Source organism: Crocuta crocuta, unplaced genomic scaffold (genome assembly GCF_008692635.1).
Source record: "Crocuta crocuta isolate KB4526 unplaced genomic scaffold, BGI_CrCroc_1.0 scaffold464, whole genome shotgun sequence".
Classification (NCBI taxonomy): domain Eukaryota; kingdom Metazoa; phylum Chordata; class Mammalia; order Carnivora; family Hyaenidae; genus Crocuta; species Crocuta crocuta.
In genome coordinates this window covers 236,848-260,278 of record NW_027528805.1, presented here as the reverse complement: position 1 = coordinate 260,278, position 23,431 = coordinate 236,848, and the positions used below count along the sequence as shown (strand labels likewise).

Below are 23,431 nucleotides of genomic sequence, written 5' to 3'. Positions count from 1 at the left end.
AGTTCTCCATGATCTTGCTCCTATCTACAAGTCCATTTTCACATACTCCAATCCTTTCCCCTTGAATTTTATGAGCTAGAAATTGTAAACTATAGTATATCTAGGGCATTATTGGATTTGGATTTGTGTTTTGGTCATTTATGACTAACCTTGGAGATGTATGAACAGTTAGTCATTTGTAATTGAGATAGTAATACTTATGACACAGTGTTGTGGGATGACTAAGGAAATACACCCAAAATATAGCAAAGGTTTGAACTGTTAATCTTGCCTAATGTGTAGAAGAAAACTACTTTCCTCTAAAGAAAGCCTTTAAAGTATCTATATTAATTTGTGACATTCTCTAATGTGAAAGTTATGAAGTACTCAGGACCTACAAGTTAAATTTGCCAGGACTTATGCTCATGGATTTCCAAACACACTTGAAGTGTTTGTGCTTCTGCACATTGCATATGACGTCCTTTCTGCATAGTACCTTCTAAAGATGGGTGATTTAGCTGACAACTGCCTATGCAATCACTCTTTAAATCTTAACTCAAATTATAATTGTGAAGCCTTTGTTTCATTACATAGGCTAATTTCACCTATGTTGAGTACCTTTGTACTGTGCCATTACATATTTTGTAATCATCATATTGTGTCATGTAAGATTGTGTTATTCCAAATATTTGAATTATATTACATTGTATGGTAGTGGATTGCATTTCAATGGATTTGCATTGAATTGTATTTCATGTTGTTTATTTTGTATTTTCTTTTACCTAATTTAAGGCTCTTCACAGCATCAATCCTGACTATTTATCTTACTCTTCCCATTTTTTAGCCATATGTTTAGTTCAAAGGAGATATTTAATGTTATTTACTGAATCAAAACCAAAAATAAGAAACATGTATTCACTCAGCATTTACAAGATATAACACTCCATTACAACCTGTGGGTTTTATAGTGATTTTGAAATATGCCTACAATTTCTTAATAATCATTCCTTCAATAAGTGGAGCTTAATTCTTTTCTCCTTGCTGGGGCACCTGGGTGGCTCAGTCGGTTAAGTGTCTGACTTCTGCTCAGGTCATGATCTCACGGTTTGTGGGTTGGAGCCCCGAGTCGGGCTCTGTGCTGACAGCTCAGAGCCTGGAGCCTGCTTCAGATTCTGTATCTCCCTGTCTCTCCGACCCTCCTCTGCTCACGCTGTCTCTCTCTCTTTCAGAAATAAATTTAAAAAAATTAAAAATTAAAGAAAATCTCTTCTCCTTGAGTGAGGGTTAAGTTTGCATATAGAAGATAGAAAATGATCAAAGTGACTATAACTTCTGAGACTATGTCATAAAAAACTCTGTATCTCCTTTCTGCTCTCTCTTGGATCATTGACTCTGGGAGAAGCAAGCTGACATATCAGAAGAAAACTCAGTGAGCATGTTGATAAGTCTGCTTGTCACAGAACTGAGAACTGCTTCCAATACACATTTAGTAATGTGTCATCCGGGGTGCCTGAGTGGCTCAGATGGGTGAGTGTCCGACTCCTGTCTGACTCTTGATTTCAGCTAAGGTCATGATCTCAAGATTCATGGGATTGAGCCCTTCATCAGGCTCTGTACTGACAGCCTGGAGCCTGCCTGTGGTTCTTTCTCTCTTCCTCATTCTCTGCCTCTCCCCTACTCATACTTGCTCTCTCTCAAAATAAATAAATAATTAATTAAAAAAAAAAAAAAAAAAGAAGTGTATCTTCCAGTGCCAGTCAAGCATTCAGGTACCTGCAGGTTACCTTTCAATGTCATGAGATACTCTGAGAAAACAACACCCAATTAAGATACACCCCAAATCCTGACTCACAGAAATTATGATATACGTATCTATTGTTTTAAGCTGCTAAATTTTAAAGTAATTTTTAATTTTTTTATAGTTTATAGTAAGACTATAATCTTATTCTCCAAGAATTATTTTTTATGTGGGGTTTTATATTATCTACGGGACAAAAATGCAATTTAAGATAGTTTATTACACAGTACTAAAATAATTAATTTTAGTAGGGGCTCTTGGGTGGCTCAGTTGGTTGGATGTCCAGCTTTGGTTTGGGACATGATCTCACGGTTCATGTGTTTAAGCCTCATGTCGGGCTTTGTGCTGAGAGTTCAGAGACTGGAGCCTGCTTTGGATTCTGTATCTCTCTCTCTCTCTGCCCTTCCCCCCTACCTTGCTCATGCTCTATCTGTCTCTCTCAACAATGAATAAACTGTAAAAAAATTAAAAACATAATAAAATAATTTTGTAAATATTTACTAAACAACTACTAAATCGTGTTAAAAAATATATATGTGTATGTTATGGGATAGCAATCCCACTCGTGAGTATACATCACAGGGGAATTTTCCCCAGATTTGAGGCAGAATATGGCTTGTGGGGGCTAAAGAGAATTTGGGTACAAATCACTAAAATACATATGGTAAGTAGAGTGTATGCAAATTACAAAATAGTATGAAGCAATTAGAAGCCACAAAATATAAATACAGAAAAATGAATGGATTTTAAAAACATGTTTTATGAAAAAAACCAAAAAAATGTATAAGACAATAATGCAAAATAAATATTCATACTTTAAAATCATTACTATATATTTTACAGCAAGATAACCACGTCTGAAGACATATTTCAAGCCCAACAGAATGGGTATTCATCAGAACGTTAGTAGGGATGAAGAACAAAAAAGAGCATAAAATGAAACCGGGTCCTAGCATAAAAAGAAAATTATGACTATGAACCATATATATGACTAACTAAAATCTCTGTACCTAGGTTCAATAAAAAACAAAATACAGACAAAAACACACCTATAATATTGTATTTAAAGATTAAAGCTACAAGAGTGAAAAAGAGACACAATCCCATTGTGGGTTTAACTTGCTATAAGTAAGTAGAACAATAAACAGGAGACATTAAATAAGCATAAATGCTATGAAAAGATTAAAAGTATAGTGTGATCGGGAATAATGCACAAGGCTACTGTGGGGAGGGAGCCTTGGGAAAGCTTCCCTGTGGAGGTGATATTTAAAGCAAGAGCTAAATTATTAGAATTCATTATCTTTGCAAAGCTGAGCAAAGGATATGAATTCCAAGCCCAGTGCGAAGGCTTTGGCTTGGCATGAAAGGGATAACAAAGATCGGCATGAGTGGAGAGTGATAAAACAGGGGCCAGCTCAAGCAGGAGTATGTGAGTCATAGGAACCAGATTTGGATTACAGCTGTAGAGTAAAATGGAAAGCAAAGAAGAAAAAAAATATTTTAAGAAACAGCATCCTGACTGCTGCATGCATAGGAACTTAGGAGAGGCAGGCAGAAGTGGTATGAGGCAAGTCAGTTAAGATGCCACAGGTATAGTATAATTTCAGGAAGACGTGATGGTAGCTCAGGCAATGATGCAGCAGCAGAGGGGTTAGAAAGACCAAGAAAAATGGAATGTAGATATTTAGAAGGGAAACTAGGAGGACTTGTTGACAGTTGACATACACACTATAAAGGAGCGAGAAAACACAGGGATGATTCCTTTTTGTTGTATCTGAACAACTCGGTGGATGGGGCCTCTGCAATATGAATACTCAATAATATGTAAAGATAGGTTTTAANCACTTGAATAGGGTTCTCGTAAATTTATCGTAGTTAAATATCCCCTCCCCCTTGTCGAATTAGAATATGTAGGGTTTGAGAACACAAGCTTGAATGTTACAAGTCCTGGGTTCTCACCAACTCTTGTCCTTTGTTAACTTTTAGATACTGGACAAGACACTTAAGTTCTCTTCAACTCTATTACCCCAACTGTCAATGGAGATAATAATAATGCATAATGCATGAGGATTACACAAGCTAAGGCATGAAAATAATTTTACATAGTGCTTGATACACAGAATTTTCTCAATAATGTGCCTCTCAGAATAATGTTATAAAATGTAAATAAGATAATATCTCTTTCCCAAAAGATGTATTTTCCTGTGTGAAACTGGTATAACGTGCATGTCTGTTCCAGAAAGCATGCTAAAACTTTGATGACAAAGTTTATTGAGCCAAAAAAATATTGAGCTAAATAATGAATGGTCGTCACACTGTTTGGAGGCTACTCTTTAACAGGAGAGAAAGATGCTATTCAAATAGCCATATAAACCATATAAAATTGCACTTATGAAAGATGTGAAAAGTACAGGTAGATTGAACTATTAAAGCAGGAAAGGGGAGTGGGTTGAATGTGAACAGAATGCGCAAAGACTTGATGCTCTGCAGGCATGTACAAGGAAGACTGAAGCCAATGATGCAGGGATGCAAAGGTGTGGCCAGGAGGCTCCAGGCACAGGCAGGGTCATAAATATCAAGGGAGCTACATGACAGACTTTACTTTTATCTCAGAGAGCAAATGAGCGGGAATGGAATTACATGATCTGATTTTTAAAATTATAGCTTATATTTTAGCCCATGCTTGTTGGGAGGAGTATTTAGTTTGCAAAATGCTCACATCTTAAATATATGAGTAATAATGAAATGCCAACAATTAAGTTAACCAGTCTTGGAGAGCTGGAGAATGAGCCTTTAGGGAGGAAAACAATCCCCTGGAGGAAGCTAGGACAAGATCAGACCCAGGGTGTGTCCTGGGTCCTCTTTACTATAAGTCTAGTGACATGGATCACATGCTTTAACCCACATGGAATTCCAGGAAAATTTGACCTCCAGAGTAATAAATACACATACTTCAGTCAGCATCAGAAGTGGTTGCCTATGCCCGGCTTGTAAGACTCTGGCCTTGATTAGAATGAAATCTTTCTAAATAAACAGGGATAACCTCTCCTGAATGGATCTCCACAAGACATTAAAGTCTTTGTCATTAGAAATATCTATGGAAATGGGGCACCTGGGTGACTCAGTCGGTTGGGCATCTGACTTCGGCTCAGGTCATGATCTCACAGTTTGTGGGTTCGAGCCCCGTGTCGGGCTCTGTGCTGACAGCCAGCTCAGAGCCTGGAGCCTGCTTCAGATTCTGTGTCTCCCTCTCTCTCTGACCTTCCCTTGCTCATGCTGTCTCTCTGTCTCTCTCTCAGAAATAAGTAAAACATTAAAAAAAAAACACTAAAAAAAAAGAAATATCTATGGAAATTAATCCTTTAGAACTACCATGAAAAAACTATCAGTTTAAACTGAGAATTGGTAATGCTACCATTGTAGAATTGTTAAATAAAATGTTGCTAATGGTATATGTTTTGTTAAAAGCTCTCCAGAAAGCACTTTTATGGAAATGCTTCTGGGAATGTTTCCTGTTCCAGTTATGCTCTGATGTTTTTTCATGTGTTGATAGAATTAAGAGTTCATTAGTTTTAGTACTCTGAACATGAGACTTAAAACTAAAAGTTTTTGTCATTTTTAATGTGTGGTTACACTTAATTGTGATGTGTATGCATATGAATAGGCAACAGAAACTACTTGCGGAAATTAAGGTAATATAGTAGGAGTAACCAGAAATCTTAACTTTGTATACTTCATGTTCCACAGATATAATGCCATGCCTATTACAAGTATGTTTGCATTTACTAAAGTGACCAACGATTTTTGCATCTGACAATTTGATTTTAGATTATAGCCCCAAGTGAAACAAGAACATCAATGTATTCATCTCAAATCATGAATTTGGAAAGGAGTAGATTACAAATTATAAACAAATAGTTCTTTCTGCTTTAGTTTATATTCTTCATTTAGCTTGAATATTTTAAGTATTTTACAACATATTATAAGTAAAAAGCTAGGATGAAATACAGTAGATGTCATTATGTCCTATTTTATTAAAGTGTCTATATATTTCTGTAACTTTATTATCTTTACACAAAGATATAAATATATTCAATAATATATATTGTTATTATATATATAACTTTTACTATATTATGTGTATACTATATAATATACAAACTATAGGGGCACCTGGGTGGGTCAGTTGGTTAAGCATCTTGGTTTTGGCTCAGGTCATGATCTCATGGTTTGTGGGTATGAGCCCCGCACTGCCAGTGCAGAGCATGCTTAGGATTCTCTCCCTCCCTCTCTCTCTGTTCCTCCCATACTCTCTCTCTTTCTCAAGATAAATAAATAAACTTAAAAATATTAATACACTAACTATAATATACTGAATAGTATACTATATACTCTATATATACTATAGTATAATATACTATATGGTATATTAAATACTCTATTACTATATTATTATAGTAGCTATCTTCTTGCATAACAAAGTTACCATAAAATGTTCTAAAAATTAAGTCTAGAAACAAGACTGTTAAGACAGATATACACGCACATGTGTGTATGTGCATGTATGTAGAGAATATCTTCTATTGATTCACTTACAAGAAGAGGCACACACTCTAGGTTCTTGTCTTTTTAATAAAACAACAACTGGGATGCTTAGGTGGCTCAGTTGGTTAAAAGTCCTACTCTGGCTCAGGTCATGATTCATAGTTCATGGGTTCAAGCCCCATTTCAGGCTCTGGACTGACAGCTTCTAGCCTTGAGCCAGCTTCAGATTCCATGTCTTCCTCTCTCTCTCTGCCCTTCAACCTCTCATGCTCTGTCTCTGTCTCTCTCTCTTCCAAAAATAAATAAACACTAAAAAATAATAATAAATAAATACTCTGAGACAGAAATTCTAGTATAGTGCAATCACATTAAAATAGTATTATTATCCCAGATCTCCAGAACATAATATTTCTATAAGCTTTTCATTTTCCTTTAGCTTGTGTTTGGGAAAAAAAAAAACAATGCTACACAATTTATCTGACTTAAAGAGAGTTTTGCAAATGTTGATTTAATTAGCAACATCTTAAGGGTCCAACAAGCATTGCTTAATAAAATCATCTTTCAGATCTATATTCAGCCACTACCACTTGTCACCTCAGTCTCTTTCAATGAGTTCCTTCTTTTCTATCTCCATTGGGATGCATTGGTTGCAGCGTTTACCAAATACATTATGGAACAAATTGTAAAATTTCTCTGTGCCTTCATTCTTTGAATAACTTTATCATTAAAACATTTAACTCCATAAAATAATGCTTCAATCATTTTTGTCATCATTGAAATTTAGAATTTCCATGAGTTTACAGTGTCAACATATTCACTCATTTTTTTCTCTATTCCATCATCTAATTCATTTTCTTTATGTACATATATATTTTTTCTGTTTTTTTTATCTTAGGGAAAGAGAGAACATGAAAATGAGGGAGGGGAGCAGATAAAAAGGGGGAGAGAATCTTAAGCAGACTTCATCCAGGCTCAGTGCAGACCCCGATGTGGGCTTGATCCCACAACCCTGGAATCATAGCCTGAAATGAAATCCAGAGTCAGGCTCTCAACCAACTGAACCACCCAGGCACCCCATACATATATATGTTTCATATTATCTTCATGAATCCTATAATTTGAGAAAAATCATTATTCTTATCTCCATATTCACTGATAAGGAAAATTAAGGGCTCTTGGTCGACTCAGTCGATTGAGTGCATGCTCAATCTTAGGGTGTGAGGTCAATCCTCATTTTGGGAACAGAGATTATTTAAAACTAAAATGTTTAAAAAAATTAAGAAGAAACTTCTCCAGAGTGGTAATAAGAAACAAATTTAAGACTAGAAGAACAGTGAAAGAAGTATGTATAGAATAATCATGGTCATTAATTATTGAGCCCTTTCTATTTATTAGGCATAATTAATCAGTTTAAATTAAAAAAAAACTATTTGATTGAATTAATTCTAAAAAATTAAATGCGTATTTATATAAAACACTTTTTAAAGGGTTAAGATATGGTAAATATTCAATAAAACTGAGCTTTAAAAATCCTCACAATATCTAGAGGAGGAAACATTATTTTTTTCTAATTTATAGGCAAATCAATTGAGCTATAGGGCAGGTGAATAATGACAGGACCATGATTTGAATGAGTTTTCTGAACAAAACCTTCTATTTGTAACTCCAGACAATACTGAAGGAGGTTTGGGACCAAAGGCAAGAGGGGATAGTCAATGCTCATATCAATATGAGGTTTTCTTAATAAGCAATGAGTATTACAGATGGGAAGGGAGTAAATAAGGATGCCACATAATCAGAGTTTCATTTTTGAAAGAAAAATGACTCTTCCATGCATAGCACATGTTATACTGATCTGAGGCTGAAAGTAGGGAGATCTGATTGGATCTGTGGATATTCTCTTCACTGAGAACTCTGGACTCAGAACCAAGGGAAAAGGAAAACCTCAAATGTGTAGACTGAGGACATACAAATCAAAACCACAATGAGATACCATCTCACAGTGGTCAGAATGGCTAAAATTAACAATTCAGGAAATAACAGATGTTGGTGAGGGTGTGAAGAAAGTGGAATCTTATTGCACTGTTGGTGGGAATGCAAACTGGTACAGTTGCTCTGGAAAACAGTGTGGAGGTTCCTCAAAATATTAAAAATTGAACTACCCTATGACTCAGCAATAGCACTACTAGGAACTTATCCAAAAGATACAAAAATGCTGATTTGAAGGGGCACTTGGACCCCAATGTTTATAGCAGCACTATCAACAATAGTCAAATTATGGAAAAAGCCCAAATGTCCATCAACTGATGAATGGATTAAGAAGATTTGGTACACATATATAACGGAATACTACTCGGTGATGAAAACCCATGAAATATTGCCATTTGCAACAACATGGATGGGGGTTCTTATGCTAATTAAAATAAATCGGTCAGAGAAAGACATATCATATGATTTCACTCATATATGAAATTTGTAAAGCTTAACATATGAACATAGGGAAAGGGAAGGAAAAATAAGATAAAAACAAAGATGGAGGTAAACTATAAGAGACTCTTAAATAGAGAAAGCAAACTGAGGATTGATGGGGGTGAGGAGGGTAAAAAGGTGGGGAGGGTGGGTTAAATATGTGACCGGCATTAAGAAGACCACTTCTGGGGATGAACACTGGGTTTCATATGTAAGAGATAAATCACTGGATTCTAATCCTGAAGCCAAGACTACACTGTATGTTAACTAACTTGAGAAAAAACAAAAGCAAAAACAGGAAGAATATCAGGGGGATGTTATATCATAAACATTGAGAAGAGAGAGTTTCAAGAAAGAACAGAAGCTACCAGTTTTTAAAATAAATTTTTCCAGGTTGGAAAAGAAAGGGCATTTCTGGTACTTAGCCGGGGTCATTATTTTAAGCTCCATGAAGAAAATGGAAAGATAGAGGGAACACCATTTTATAATCTGTGGAAGACTAGCTGATAGGTAAGGAAATGAAAACTGTTCAAAAAGAGAGAAAATAAAGGAAGTGAATGTTTATTCCATATATTAACAAATGTGCTAGGTATTATTATGTGCTAGGTACTTTATACATGCAGTTTCTTTCAACCTTCACATCTCTCTTGTCCTCTTTGGATAAATGGTACAACCTAGGTTTATAGAAATGAAGAAAATACTTCACAGATGGTAGAGTCTATTCAACCCCAAACTCATTTATTAGTATTCTGAGATCCCTTCTCTCAGTGCAGTCAGCTTAACATAGTAAGAGTAATGAGGCAAAGAATAAGTTACTGCATAAATTAAGAACCAAATTCTTAAATTATTGAAATCGCAGTTTGAAAGTGAAACAATAAATATTGGGAAGTGGGTGTAAGTCAGATACTGATTTGATAGCCCACCCTAGAGAAGAGAATTGGAGAAAGACTCAGAGAGCTGGGATGTTGGCCAGTGTTCATCTTTGGACCCTGTGTTGAGCCTGAGTGTAGGTACTATTCCAAGAGGACTGTGCTGGCTCCGCTCTTAAGCCTAGGGGTCAGTGCAAAGGGAGCCAGCCGCCCACCTGCACACTGGTAAGAGTTCGCCAGTGTGTAGCCAGCTACAGAGAGAAAGATGTGCCTCCACAGGACGGCAGAACAGCCAATTCCTCCCTTGGGTCCAGATGGTCGTCGGAAGGACAAAAATATCTGAATGACTTGGATGTAAAAAGCAGGACGAGACAGGGAGCTGTGTAGATTTGTCAACCAGAGCCCAAGTCTGAATTGCATACATTTCAAAGGGAACAAACAGGGACAGGCAAACACGTCTGAAGTTCCACAGAAAGGCCATTCTGAATGGGGTGTAGAAAATCCATGTCAGATTTAGAATCAACCCAAAGGTTAAAGAGAGGAAGAATCCTAAAGAGAGAAGATTTTATAACTTAATACAGTGAAAATACAGATCAGAGTTGACTGCTCGATTTAGAAAGAATATATCTGAACATGCATAGATTAAATTTTTGCATTTGATATAATAGATGGCTAAGTGTCAAAGATTACATTGTAAGAAAAAAATGACATTTTTTCACATCTGTGGATTTGACTCTCAAAATCATGCTCTCTTATTTACATTTAATTTTTTAACATTTATTATTTAGTTTTATTTAAAGCATGAATAGGGGATGAGCAAAAGAAGAGAGAGAGAGAGAGAATCCCAAGCAGGCTCACACTGTCAGCATGGAACCTGACAGGTGGCTAGAACCCACGAACCATTAGATCATGGCCTGGGCTGAAATCATACACTTAACCGATTGAGCCAACCAGGAGCCCTTCTTATTTACATTTTATTTTTTATTTTTTTTCTTTTTTCTTTCTTTCTTTTTTTTTAAAACATTTTTATTTATTTCTAGGAGAGAGAGAGAGAGAGAGAGAGTGAGCAAGGGAGGGTCAGAGACGGAGGGAGACACCGACTCTGAAATAGGCTCCAGGCTCTGAGCTGGCAGTCAGCACAGAGCCCGACACGGGGCTCGAACCCACGAACCGCGAGATCATGACCTAAGCGAAAGTCGGACTAAGCCACCCAGGCGACCCTTATTTACATTTTAAATCTGAAGCAAATCCTATCAAATCTGGTAGTAAACAGTATTAGCAGGAATGATGAGTAGAGTGACTTGAAAAAAATAGTAAGCATTTCAAGTCACTATAGATAATGAGAGACAAAGCTAATTGACTCCTGAGTGATAGAGTCAGCTAAGTCAGGCTGCAACAATATCGTGTATGAAATAAATCCACACAATTATGGTTTTCTCCAGGCAATGTGTAATGTTATCTATCTCTTTTTTTATACTCAATATTGCATCTATTATAAATGTGCATTTAATGTTCATTATGTGAAACAAAAGGGCTACATAATCAGTAAAACACAATTCTTGTCTCCGAGAGGTTCACATAGCAAATAAATATAATAAAAAGGGCATAAGTTCTAATTGAGGAAGATAAAGCACAGAAAGACAATCTAAACTTGTTGGAGAGAAAAGTGGTTAAGACGTTTTCAGAAAGAAGGTAACATTTTAATAGAGTCTTGAAAAATGTATAGAAATTTACCAAGCAAACAGGGAGAGGAAATATAGTAAAGGCACAGGAAAAGAACATTCAAGTTGGCCTAACTTGAGTATTTTTAATTTGTTCCATGTGGCTGTAAGTATTTTTCTACTTAAACTTTATTTCTTTTAAATGCTGTTTTTATTTATATTACCCTATATAAACATTTTCACCAATATTCAAAACCATGTTGTTTGTCCTTTAAAATGTATTTGTATTAATCTACAATAAAGAATCTTGTATAGATTAAAAGATACAAACCCTACTTTTATATGTGATACTATCATCAATATTATATGCTCATTGTTGGCATTGGGGTCATCTGCCATAAAAAATTAACTTATCTACTTGCTTAATTGCATTATATAAAAATATTCCAGACACAGGACATTTGTGCATATTATTAACTAACTATTGACCCTACTGACATAAGAATTAGCTTTAGATTAACCAAGGAGTTAATTTTACTTACTAAATCCAGAAATTTTAGGGCCAGACATAACTTAGCTTTAACATTTTCTCAACATCACAACAAACTTTGCAAAATAACATGCTGAAATTAAAGCTGAAGCATGTGTTTTCAAACTTGGTGAGATGAAGGGAACCGTATTTCCAAACAACACTTAAAACATTGCGTTAGTCACTCAATTCAGGGATAACGAAATTAGCATTCCAAGGATTCGTGCACCAGAAAGTACTGGTTGCTTCTTCACCCACATACTGTAAAGCTATTCATACCAGCAGCTTAAGACACTTGAGTTTGCCAAATTTCACAGGTGCCTCGTGCAGAGAATGCTCCTATAGTCTGCCACTCCTCTCTCCAAAAGAAAATCTCTATTCACATGGTAGAAAAACTTAGAAACAGAGAGGCTATTTTTCAAAATCTTTGAAGCCAATTCAGTTTGGAACTTGAGCAGTGGTACCTCCTCTTAACAACAGGTGCAGAATGATACACTGGCTCTCTTATGAATATTATTGAAAGGATCCCTTCGCGTTAGCATTTTCATTCCGTCTCTTTAAATGAGGCCTGCTTTTCATCGGTCTTTTAATTTAAATGCACCAACTCTTCATACTGTACCTAGTTTATTTTACTAATAAAAAACATGCCAAATGCCAATTGGTTTGTGTCTCTAGCGAAACTTTTGCCATTAAGATACTAACATATTTTTTATAGATTTGATGATTCTTACATTAAAAAAAACACATTTCTTTGTCTACACTAAATTGCTAAAGCCTGGGGCTATTTTCCAGGAATGAAGATGACTTTATGTCTGGGATTTCAATCCAAGCTCTCTTGATTGAGACTCTGGTACTTGGAGATGTTTGTCGGAAACATAGAGAAAATTACACTAGACTAGGGCTATTTTAGACTTAATCACTACCATTCACTTATAGTATACTCTTAATATTATTTAATATTTTAATCTTCATTCTTTTTACCTGTAAAACAGAATAATAAGGATCTCTCTGTATATCTCAAAGAGTTAATGGGAAGATCAAATATGATATAATTATGAAAACTATGTATATAAGAAAAGTGTAAGACATGATTATGAAAAAGGAAAATAACATAAAATATATTTTTTTAAAAAACTCTCTCTTCTCAGAATAAAACATTGGGAAAAAACCTTCTCAGTCTTTTGATTGGCAAGGGTTGCTTATGACTCAAAAGTGTTAACTACAGAAGTAAATAATTGATAAATGAGATTTCAAAACATTTTTTGAATCTATATTGTGAAGGATGCCACTAAGAAAATCAAGTGGCAAGACACATGTGGTATGACTCTTGTTTTTAATGATCTTTAAGAGAAAATATTTGTATCTGAACATATAAAGAATTATTACAACTCAATAAGAAAAGCTACTGTTCATGAAAAATGAATAAACTATTTGAGCAGATATCTCACAGAACATGATTTATGCATGTCGCTTGGTATCTGGTTTAATACTTAACGTGATTAGTTAAAGGAATAGAAAAATTCAGTTGCACTCCAGTCAGAAACTGGAAAGGAGAATATAGATATAACTAAACTTAAGAACAGAGCTAAGAAATATTTTAATTTTTATGTATTTGGCTTTCAGAGCAAAATGATAAAATTTGTGCTACTATTTTAATTAGGAATTCTATTTTAACATGTATCTTTTGATTTTTGTTTTCATGCTCATTTTAGCGGGTTTTGTTTTTGTCCTAATAGTTTTTAACAGTTCAGTGGTTTTTAAAAGGACAATCTCTTGAAAATATTTTTATACATAGGAAAATGAAACTCCCAAATGGAAATTTTAAAATATAGAATTGAAGTAAGCCTCAGACAATTTAATCTATCAAAATGTTCAGTTTTTGTCTCAGGGATAAACTTAAATGGGGAAGGAAGAAGAAGAAGAAGAAGAAGAAGAAGAAGAAGAAGAAGAAGAAGAAGAAGAAGAAGGAGAAGGAGAAGGAGAAGGAGAAGGAGAAGGAGAAGGAGAAGGAGGAAGAAGATGAAAGAAGAAGAAGGAGAAGGAAAGGAGGAGGAGGAGGAAGAGGAAGAAGGAGAATTAATGAACTTGAGATTTGAGAAAAAGGGACTGGAAATATGCCTGGATAATTGTTAACAAAAAAGTGTCCTTAAAGGCTTTTTGGTACTTTAGAATTTTGGCTTGAGAAATCTATGTTTTTCTGAGCAAAAAAAAAATATAGAGGAAGAGAAGCTACATACACATTTCCTAGTTTAACATATAGGCAACTTGCGAGAGGTTTTCAATAAAAAATTGAGCATTTTCATATCTGTGAAAGTCATGGAATTATGTATCAGCTTGGAAAGGAGGAAGTAAACGACTAGAAGCCTATGGGTTGGTTGGTTATATTTATAAAGATTTTGGGCTCTTGGACCACAGTGAGCCTCTCAGCCCATATCAGACTATCTCTCACATCCTGGGATTGATGTTGCTCCAGACCATACATCCACTCACTTCAATTTAATTAAGCTACAACAGATAATAAGATGGAGGGGAGGAGAGACAGAGTCAGGTGAAGACAATGAGATGCTCCCCAAAATCTGAAAACAAAGAGAAACTGGTTCACCAGTGGCTTACTCAAATGTAAAGTCTTTCAGCCGCCACCCAGGAGATGGGGCCCGAAACTACCTAGCTCTGAAAGGCAACGGGGTATGTGTCACAGTTCCACAGGACTGTAGCCAACAGTAAAGTTATTAATGGGGGCACGAGCTCTCATTTCAGTTCTATTTCAGGGCTCAGTGCAGAGGTAGCAGGCCCAAAATACCTACCTCCCAGGATTTACCTGGTAGAAAACTGACTGTGTATTTTACAGCTGCTGCGTCAGGGCCCAGCTTCTAATTTGCATGCATCTGGGTACTTGCTGACTGCAGTCCTCTCCTTTTGGAGGATATTCCGGTAATACAAAGATGGTTCAACATACACCAGTCAATCAATGTGATCCACTGCATTAACAAAATGAAAGCTAGTAGATTCAAAAGAAGCATTTGAAGGGCACCTGGATAGCTCAGTCAGTTAAGAGACTGATTCTCAATTTTGGCTCATGTCATGATCTCACGATTTGTGAGTTAGATCCCTACATAAGATTCTGCACTAACAGTGCAGAGATTCTCTCTCCCTCTCTCTCTGCTTGGGATTCTCTCTCCCTCTTTTTCTACTCCTCTCCCACTCATGTTCTCTATCTCTCAAAAATAATAATCTCTCTTTAATAAATTAAAGCATTAGAAAATATTCAACATCCTTTCATGGTAAAATTTCTCAACTAACTGGTATAGAAGAAGCATACTTCAACATAATAAAGACGCATATGACAAGCCCATAGCTAACATCTCACTCAGTGGTGAAAAGCTAAAAGCTTTTCCTCTAAGATCAAGAACAGAGTAAGAAATCTTCACTCTCACCCATTTTATTCAACATAGTACTGGAAGTCTTGACCAGAGCAGTTAGGTAATAAAAAAGCATAAGAAGCATCCAAATTGGAAAGGAAGAAGTAATATTGTGTCTGTTTTCAAATATAAATAAATTCAATAAAGTTTCAGAATATAAAATTAAAATATAAAAATCAGTTATATTCTAATTAGAAACTCTTATAAATTCTAACTATGAACTATATAATAATAAGGAACTATTATAAAGAAATATTAAGANTTAGAATATATAGAATTATTTATATGTAAATATATAAAATTCTTTTTCCTTTGAAGACTGATACACTACCTGTGCCTATAATGTCATTAAATATTTATTTGTTGAGTAAAAAAAATAAATGATGACAGGTCTAACTAACATTAATTTTTAATGTTTTTCTTCTTTAATATTTAAGGCATTTAAGACTATAAATTTTACTTTGAGTCCAAAATTTGTTATGTTCTAAGAGGTATTGCTATAAATTCTTTCTTTCATTGCTTTTTCTAGAGTTAGACCTTGGATTTTTTTGATCCAAGGATTATAAGGGGTAGATATTTTTAATTTTCAGTTAGGTAAGAAAGTCATTTAAAATGCTATACTTCAAAAATTTTACTTAAAATATTTAACCTCATTGGATTATGATAAAAAATAACTTCATAAGTCTCTTATTTTAAAAAGTACCTAAGATTGGGAGATTAACTTAACCTTACAATAGGTATGTTTGTAGGCTCTCTCCTTGACAGGTCCATTTGATTGCTGTAATCATCATCCAAATTGTTATATATACTTGAATCTATTTTTAGACTTTGTAACATTTAGACACTACTTAATTACCATAGCATCATCATCATCATTGTCATCATTATCATCACTGCCATATTCAAAGAGACATTTTTGAGTGTTTAATAAATGCTGAGACTTTACATATATAAACCAGTTGAATTCTCATACTTCTGTAAAGTAGGTGTCATTATTGTTTACACATTATAGTCAGGAAACTTGAGAGAAAAAGAGAAAGTAATTTCTGGTAGCTACTCATCAGTGTAGTCGGAACACTATTCTTTCTTTAAAATTATTTTTTATGTCTATATTTTATTTTGAGAGAGAGCGAGCAGGTGAGGGGCAGAGAGAGAGGGAGACACAGGATCTAAAGCAGGCTCCAGGCTCTGAGCTAGCTGTCGGCACAGAGCCCGACTCGGGACTCGAACCCATGAACTGTGAGATCATGACCTGAGCCAAAGTCGGAAGCTTAAACTTAACAGACTAAGCCACCCAGGCGCCCTGGGAACACTATTCTTTAGAATAAATTTTAACATCTCCTGGTGCTAGCCTATTCTAATTATCCCCTTTTAAAAGATCATTTACTCTTTTTCCTTACTTAATTTTTCTAGATTTTGATTTATGTCATGTTAAATTGCAGAAAATAATACCTTTTTAAGACATTTTCACTCAGAAATCTGAATGGGTTCTCCATTTATTAAAAAAAATCCCTTAATATCCTAAATAGTTATATTTTATTTTCTTAGTTATATTATAAAGTTTGATATTTTGTGAATTTCAAATATGTCATTTTGTGAATGTGAATCTTTTCTATTATATTTTCTTACAGGTTTTGTAAGAAAAGTTTTTTTGTTGCTTATTTATTTATTTTGTAAAAAAGAAACTTCACACAATTTTTAAAGTACATTGTTTAGATTTGGTTTTGTTCTCTACTCCAGCTGCATCTCTGGGGACTTGCCAGATAAATAGGCATATCATCTACAACTAATAATCTATGTTCTTTTAAACATTAATATGTCTATATTTGCTAATCTATATTAAAGTTTTATTTTACTAGTAGAAGTTCCTAAGTAAGAGTAAATAATAAAAGCAACAACCTACATTGTTTTCTTGATGCTAAATCTAATAACAAGAATATTTGTATTTCAGGAAAAAGTTTATATACCTTCTTGAATGGATTATTCTATTAATCTCTTGATTTAATAGATACTATTTTCAGAAGGAATATTTGAAGATTACAATATCAGAGGTCCTGCATTTGTAAGAATGTCTTTTTTCTTCCTCTTATATAGTAAATCACTTGACTAAGCATGAAATTATGGGTCAATATTTTTCCTCACAGAACACCATTGACTGACCTCCCATACTTTAGCATTTAGTGTTATAATTTTTTTTAAAAAAGTTCTTTTTCAGGGGGGCCCGGATGACTCAGTCGGATGAGCATCTGACTTTCGTTTCAATCAGGTCATGATCTCATGGTTTGAGTGTTCAAGCCCCATCTTGGGCTCTGTGCTGACCATGTGCAGCTCTCTCTCTCTTTCTCTCAAAATAAATACGTAAACTTAAAAAATTAATTTTTTTTCATAATCACTCGGTTACATTTTGAAGGAAGAAAAGCAAAATAAGAACTTTTCTGTAACCATCTTAGAGAGAAAGACAAGCTAAGAGCTAGCCTCCCTCTCAGGGTTACCGACTGGATTGCTGTATTTGGCTTTATATGCACTACTTTCTCTCCTGACAAGCTATGTTCCTCTGGTTCTCCATAGGGGAAAAAAGACAGGAATGCAAGCAGTCAACCTATGATCCAAGATGAGCCACCAGTTGTGTCTGCTTCAGTTACTCCCATCCAGAGAAGACGCAGTTGGATCCATGACAGACAAATGCTATCATTGTCAACCTCAGAGTGTGGCATGTGAGATGAAGGTGTTTTCTGTATTTTCTTTTCTTTTTATACATACAATAAATTGGGTTTAAAAAGGGGACAAATCTTAAACTCCATAGTGACCTAGAAAAGGGGCGCCTGGGTGGCTTAGTCGGTTAAGCGTCCAACTTTCGCTTAGGTCATGATCTCACGGTTCGGTTTGTGGGTTCAAGCCCCACGTCGGGCTCTGTGCTGACTGCCAGCTCAGAGCCTGGAGCCTGTTTCAGAGTCTGTCCCTCCCTCTCTCTCTGACCCTCCCCTGCTCACGCTGTCTCTCTCTCTCTCTCTCCTAGAAATAAATTAAAACAAACAAACAAACAAACATAGTGACCTAGGAAAAACTGAAATGGGGTAGCTAAAAATGATTGACATTTACTCAGAAACCACATTGCCATGCAACTCTTTGTCATAAATTTTGCTTGGACAGCTCCGTCTTTTTTCTTTCGAATAGATTCAAGTTTTAACAGGAAAAGCTCTCTGTCTCTGTGTCTTTCATTCTCAATGATTCTTCTCAATCATATATTAGTTTTCTCCTTTTGGAAATTCTACTATTTGCATACTCCATGCCTTTCATGCATCTTTCCTTTTGTAAATAAATTACATCATTTTCTATTCTTTATTGATAGTACTGGATTAATTTCTTAAGATTCTGGGTTTCCTCTAATAGTTCATTGTTTTTATGTTAGTTTTCAGTGTCCTGAATTTATTTTTTATTTTCCTAAAGCTTTCTTGTTTTCTGATTATTTCATTTCATGACTTGATATTTTTGCATGAATTCAATATCCGCTGAAATTCCTTAGCAGGGAGGGGTTAGCAGAAGATGAGAACGCTGTTATTAACAAACACTGCACACCTGGGAAAGCACCATGGCATAGTGACCAAGAAGCCAGCCTCTATACCTCAATTGCCTGAGTTTCCATCCTAGCCTCGCCACAACTAAGTTGAGTAATATCAAGCAAATTCAGGTTATCTAAACTTCAGTTTCCTTGATTGTAATTTTAGGGCAATAATACTAACTATGTTGTAACACTGTGTTATTTTTATTTTTAAATTTGGTTGATGTTTATTCATGTTTGAGAGAGAGAGAGAGAGGACGGGGAAAGGCAGAGAGAGAGGGAGACACCGAATCTGAAGCAGGCTCCAGGCTCTGAGCTGTCAGCACAGAGCCCAACACTGGGCTTTAACTTATGAGACTGGGAGATCATGACCTGAGCCAAAGTCGGATGCTTAAGAGACTGAGCCACCCAGGCATTCCATGTAACATTGTATTAAAAGAGCAACAATGGCTTATGACTGAGAAGAGTTTGACAAAAGTTTATGCTCAATACGTGTTAGCTAATAACTAGCTAATTATGATGGCTCTCATTAGCAAGTCAACCTCAGAATTATCACCCTTTGCCATAATGTGTCCCTAGCTCTGTATTAAAGAGTATTGGTGTTTTCCACTTGAGTGTTTCCTCTAGCTGCTACTTAGACTACTATTTCACCGGGACATGGTAATTTGCCAATTGATCAGCTTTGCCTTCATTCCTGTTTGTTTCCTGTAGTACATCTCTCAAAAAATCTCTCCACAGTCCTGCATATGAATTGGAAGATTCTATAACTTCAGGTTGTGATCTAACTTTGTTAATTTTCTATGGTAATTTAGATTAGGTTATGAAACAAAAATCATCCCTTAAGATCGTCATCATGTAATATTATTATTATTTTTTTTTTAGAGAGAGAGCACGTGGGACAGTGGGGGTACGGACAGAGAGAGAGGGAGAGAATACTACACAGGCTCCATGTTCAGTACAGAGCACTACCAGGGCTTGAGCTCACCACTGTGAGATCATGACTTGAGCCTAAATTGATAGGCAGAGGCTTGATTGACTGAATCACCCAGGTGCTCCTATCCTTTTGTTTTTAATATATAATTGAGGATGTGTGCATTGTGTGTGTGTGTGTGTGTGTGTGTGTGTGTATAAGGTAATGTTAGGGATAATATAATTATACATATGAGAGTAATATCCCATAAATCGGTAGGCTTTCATTATATTTTTCTTACTTTGTGTTTAGATTTGTTTCTAGCTAACTTCCATACTTGTATGAAGTAATTTTGCTTCAGCTCGATAAAAGGTATGACCTCAGACTTGATCTTTTTTGTTTCCTTTGAGAAATCTTACAAGAAGTCTTCCTGCTGGGTTTAAGAGAACAAAGAACAACCACAACAAACTGACCTTCATTTTCTCCTGTATTCTTTTGTCACATCAATGTTCTTTTGTGGTGTTCTATTTGTTGCTGGGTGAAGTGCATCTGGGTTGTGAGATAGAGGATTTTGATTGCAATTGGCATTGATTTTTGAAATTTATTCACTCACTTTATAACTTGTAGTGGTTGTCTCGAATGAAGTGCTTAAAGGGTTTTTTTGTTTATTTGTTTTGTTTTTTGTCTTTTTCAGTGTTAGGGATTTAAGCTGGTATTTATTTTGGCAATATTTAGTTTTATTGATTTGTAACACCATTTGCCTTTAGAAAATAGTATTTTACTTTAATAATGCTCAAGGAAAAGCACTCTAGGTTTCAGTCATATAATATTTTAATAGCGTGGCATATGTGTGCACGCCTGTGTGTGCATGTGTGTGTATACACATACATACATATACATGTGAGGAATACATTTAATGAAATGGCAATAATGAGAGGATATGAAGAAGGCTATTTTTGTATTTTTTGTCCTTAACATGAAGATTATAACACATATGTGAAGATTAGAAATTGCACACTACCCCTACATGGTACTACTGAATTAAGCATTAGATTAAACGTATTTTTAAAACAATCCAAATGGGATTTTCCCCAAAGTTTGGTTGTAAAAAGGCAGTATTTATAAGATATGCTTAATTTTTAGTCTTTAGTTCAACATCACATTATATTTATTTGTTTCATAATTTAAAATAGTAGTATAGGATGAATACTATCTTCTCATGTACTTACTAGTGACAGTTTTAACATAACCAGTTCCTTTCCACACATTATCTTTTTTAAATATAATTTATTATCAACATCCACACACATTAAAATTTCCAATATCATCTGTATGAAAACTGACATAAGAAAAGACTTTCATATAATATAAAAAAACATTTTGAATTATTCTCCTTTTATTTATATGTTATAATATTCTTTATAGAAAAAGAGATTTGAAATCCTATTCTACTTCAAGTTTGTCAGCTCATCCCTACGTCACAGTGTTTACCTCTCATTTCAACATTTTAAAGAAAGAATACTCAGGGAGAAAGGCTTATGGATAACACAATAATTCTGATTTATAAGACAGATATCTGCTTTAACATAATAAAATCTCCACAGCATCCCTATAGTGGATGAAGTTCAGATTCTCATTTATTTTGGTAAGTAAGTATATTTCCATTTCTTCCATAACATAAGTAAATGCTTAGAAGTGATCCAAAGAGAAAGGAGACTGATTCTCAGCCCTAATTTAAACATACTTAGGGACGCCTGGGTGGCTCAGTCAGTTGGGTATCTGACTTCAGCTCAGGTCATGACCTCACAGCCTGTGAAGTTGAGCCCTGCCCTGCATCAGGCTCTGCACTGACAACTCAGAACCTGGAGCCTGCTTCAGAGTCTATATCCCTCTCTCTGCCCCTCCGCACTCGCCCTCAGTCTCTCTCTCTCTCTAGAATAAAAGAAAAGCATTTAAAAAAAAAATCATGCTTAAAAATTGAAAGTGAATCCATTCTAAGAATTTAATTGTCAATAACATTATAGGATTTGGGAAAATATTAACATCCAGGTATCTGTATTGATTCATACTTTATGGTCCATATATGAACCACTGATGGTTAATACATACAGTATCAACAAATAATTTGTTTGTTTCCTTGTACTCCATAACATTTATCTCTCTGAGATGTGACTCCATGTAATAATTAACAGCAACAGGAAAGGTTGCATTTAATGCATATCTCTACCTCATGCAAAATATTGGGATGAAAATCCCAGAACTCTTTCTTTTAAAAAAAGTGTTTTGGTAAATGAATTAGCATTTGCTTTGTAGGACCATTTCAAGTTATAGAGCTGATCTAAGTCTTTCTGAGAAAGTATTTAAAATGACTATTTGCCAAGAATTGGTATGTAGTGCTCAGAAAACATCTGAGAAATTGAAAAAATACAGATCTAAAATCATTTTAAGCTCAAGGTAGTTATCAAATACTTTATGGTGATTGAGGCGACTAGATCACAACTGATGGAAATTCTAGAATCTGTAAGAATTGGATTAAAAATAATGGTACAGTGTTTTCCAACTATATACTTTGAGATATTAACAGTTTTGAGGAAGTAAAAAAATAAATCTGAAAAATCCTTGTTTGAACAAATCTATTTTAATTGTAGGATGTTTTAGAGTATTTGACATGCATATATACATTGTAGATTTCCAAGTAGAGATCTAGAAACTATAGTCTCCAAATTTGCTTAGCCATGGCTTCTTTTAAAGAAGTATGTGTTTATGTATTTATTTTAGGAAGCAAACATTAACATCTCAAGAGATGCAAGTTATTTAGTGAAACATAAGAAGGATCATCAATTCCTTGATGATGGAGGAGAAAATGATGACTGATAGCATATCCCTTTAACCACTTTCTGTTGTATAAACTTAGGTTGGTGTCAAGTAAGGAACTGATTCTGATTGTTTAACAAAGTGGTACTCCTCTAAATAGTGCTGTTTAAGAGGTTTCTTGATCTTGGATATTATAGACCTTATAATTTTATTTCCAGGATTTTCCTGATAGGACTCTTTTTCTCTCAAGCAAGTTAGCCTAAGTGTTAAAAAAGTTCTCTTTCAATATAGCTGTCTACACTATTACCATTCAAAAATCTGGTTATTTTAGCCAGGAGCTCCAATGAGTTAGTTACCAGANATATATATATATATTTATTCATTTTCAGAGAGAGCACATGCATGCTTGTGTGCACAAGCATGGTCAGGGCAGAGAGAGGGAGGGAGAGAGAGAATCTTAAGCAGGCTCCATGATTGTCAAGAAGTCCCACAAAGGGTGAAGGGGAGGGAGCTCGAGTTCACTACCATGAGATCGTGACCTGAGTTGAATCAAGAGCCAGACAGACACTTAACTGACTGAACCACCCAGGACCCCCTGAGAATGACATTCTTAATCTTTCTTGGCAGAGTGTTGTGATGTCAAGAAACTAGAGTAGGAGGTACTGAAATGACATTTTCATAGTGAACAATATATGTTAAAAAAAGGAATAAACCTTTTTCATTTAGAATATATGTAATACTCAAGACTATGTCCTTTGCTTCTTAGCTTCATTTTCCTCACTTTAGAGAATAAACTGATTTAAAGACAAAATAAGAAAACACTATAAGATTTTTATTTAAAATGTGTAATGAATGGACAATCCAACACTTTGCACTATT

General features: G+C 35.0%; 1 protein-coding gene across 1 annotated transcript in view; it reads right to left on the bottom strand.

Moving 5' to 3' along the window:
• The window catches only part of BRINP3 (BMP/retinoic acid inducible neural specific 3), a gene marked incomplete at its 5' end in the record, with an annotated part of 215,162 nt that overhangs the window by 38,981 nt on the left and 152,750 nt on the right, over positions 1–23,431 (bottom strand). The window lies entirely within an intron of this gene.